Genomic DNA, 2500 nt, shown 5'->3' with positions numbered 1-2500 from the left:
GTTTATCTTGATATGAGATCACCATGTCACGCACACATGGTTGTGATGCATGTGCCTTGTGTACCCTTATCAAACGGGTAGTCATGATGGGTGTACTGGGCTTATACCATTAGTAATGATGTATAACAGGTGTGGTAAGAAACTTCTTCCCAACCATACTGTACTGGGTTCACTCTTACTGCATGGCACCTTGATCAAATGTCTTCTGTAGCCTCAGGTCAACCAAAACCTTGTGTGTGGATTTGGTAGACGGAAACAAAAAGAAGCCTGTCATGTATATACATTTATGTATATATACATGTGCTAGTAGGGTATTAAGAGCACCATCCGAACGTGATTGTTGCCAGAGCGGCTATCTGGCCTCCATGCCAGTGGCACGTAAAAGACACCATTCGAGCGTGATCATTACCAGCATCGCCTTACTGGTACCTTGTCCGGTGGCATTTGTAAAAGATTCGAGCGAGGTCGTTGCCAGTACTGCTTGACTGGCCCCGTGCCGGTGGCATGTAAAAAGCACCCACTACACTCTCAGAGTGGTTGGCGTTAGGAAGGGCATCCAGCTGTAGAAACTCTGCCAGATCAAGATTGGAGCCTGGTGCAGCCGTCTGGTTCGCCAGCCCTCAGTCATACGTCCAACCCATGCTAGCATGGAAAGCGAACGTTAAACGATGATGATGATGATGATGAGGTGTGTGTGTGTATCTTTGTGTCTCTGTTGGTCCTTCACCACTGCTTGACAACAGGTGTTGGTGTGTTTATGTACCCATGACTTAGCAGTTCAGCAAAAGAGACTGATAGAATAAGTACCACACTTTAAATAAAAAATATATATTTAGTGGGGTTGAGTTATTCAACTAAAAATGATTTTAGGCAGTGCCCCAGCATGGCTGCAGTCTAATGACTGAAGCGAGTAATAGAACAGTAGTGTTAGAGCTAATTATTGCTTTAAATAAAGGCCCTGGAAGGGAGTCAACATACATTCTGGTTTGCGGACCGAATGAATCCAAAAACATAGTCTTCAGTGGCACGAAAGTGCTAATAATCATAGTACAGAAATAGTTGTTTGAACCATTAAGGTGTTTAATTATTAGTCAATGTGTCATTCTCTGTTCAGCAGTATTTTGTCCATGACTGATGTATTTACTCCCACCTCATCACTGGCTTAGTTCATTTAGTTATAAATAGCCGTTAATTTTTCTACTCTATGTATAAATAGCTCTGAGTTCAGTGCAATTACTGTGCAGTCAATAAGTGTTTTGCTTACTAACCATCCTATGTTGTTGTTGCTGCTGTTTAGTCCTCTATTGTTCAACTCTGACCCAAGCAGACCTGTTTTGATAAAAAAAAATGTTCCAGCCATGACCTTCCCCTGTTTTTGAATAGTGAACGCTGGAGCACATTACTACATTATCTAATGCATCCTTTCTGAATAAAGTAAGGTGTAGCTTCAGGGAGATTTAGCAGATCTTTTCGGTTTGAACGGCAGTTTTTTTCTAGCGGTGTCATATGAAATTGTCACCCATAATTATCACCCTAGTATCAATCTATTGCATTTCAATCTGTTTTAGGGTTAGGGGTGGGGGAAGGGTATCTTTTTTTCTTCACAAATGTAAATAAACCCAATCTGTTTCTTAAACGAGGGACATATTCATATGGCACAGAATGTTTTCACCTCAATTGACGTCATTGATTGGTTGAAATTGCAGAATTGAAGAAAAAAACACAATAAATATCTTACAAACTATAGAATTTTCTCAATAAAGCCAAGAGAAAAAGATGTTTTATAAACACATTCTACCAGTATACGAAGTTTAAAAGTGTTTAGTTACGTGGAAATTATTTTTAAAAAACTGCCGTCAAACCGAAAAGATCCGATTTAGCTTCTATTTCTAGCAGATTATTGATGATTTCTTTCACAAAAGTGTATCCTTTTTGTGATGATAGTAAATGGTGTCTGACTTGAGGTAGATTTAGCTACTATTTCTTCTTAACAGGTTGAGTGAACATGTAGAAGCACCGTCATTGGATTGAAATCATCCTGGAAGAGTCAACTGCAAAAGCTATTGCACATGTCGTCTCTTTTATTGTTTTTGTATCTCATCTGAGATTAAGTTGAGAAACATAATCAATTTCATGAAAAAAGGAGACTTCTTGCGACTGATCCAAGAACATGGAGATTTCTATTATGAACAGGAAAATGCAGAATCTTCCAGAAACTATAAGCTATAACAATTCTTAAGCAGGCATTTGCCTCTGGTTTCTATAGAGCTAAGCAGTTGAAGTGGGGGAGGGGAAGGGATCCTTTCCTTGGAAATAGGACACCAGTGTTTCCAACAGCTTCAGCAAAAAAAATAATTATGAAGTGCTCTTTCGCACCACCTTTCCTATAGTTCCACTGAACGAAATTTCTGACACCGGATTGGATTTGCATTTGTAATCCATAAATCCAGTTAGCGTTTGTTGTTCTAAATGATGTAAAGAGTGGCGGTGATGTGGTTAA

At 39.4% G+C, this 2500-nt stretch overlaps 1 long non-coding RNA gene across 1 annotated transcript in view; it reads right to left on the bottom strand.

The window, feature by feature from the left end:
• The window catches only part of LOC118767294, a 13943-nt gene that overhangs the window by 4825 nt on the left and 6618 nt on the right, over positions 1–2500 (bottom strand). The gene's annotated exons all lie outside the window — the stretch shown is intronic.

This window comes from Octopus sinensis, linkage group LG20 (assembly GCF_006345805.1).
Source record: "Octopus sinensis linkage group LG20, ASM634580v1, whole genome shotgun sequence".
Lineage (NCBI taxonomy): Eukaryota > Metazoa > Mollusca > Cephalopoda > Octopoda > Octopodidae > Octopus > Octopus sinensis.
This window is presented reverse-complemented; position numbering and strand designations above follow the sequence as displayed.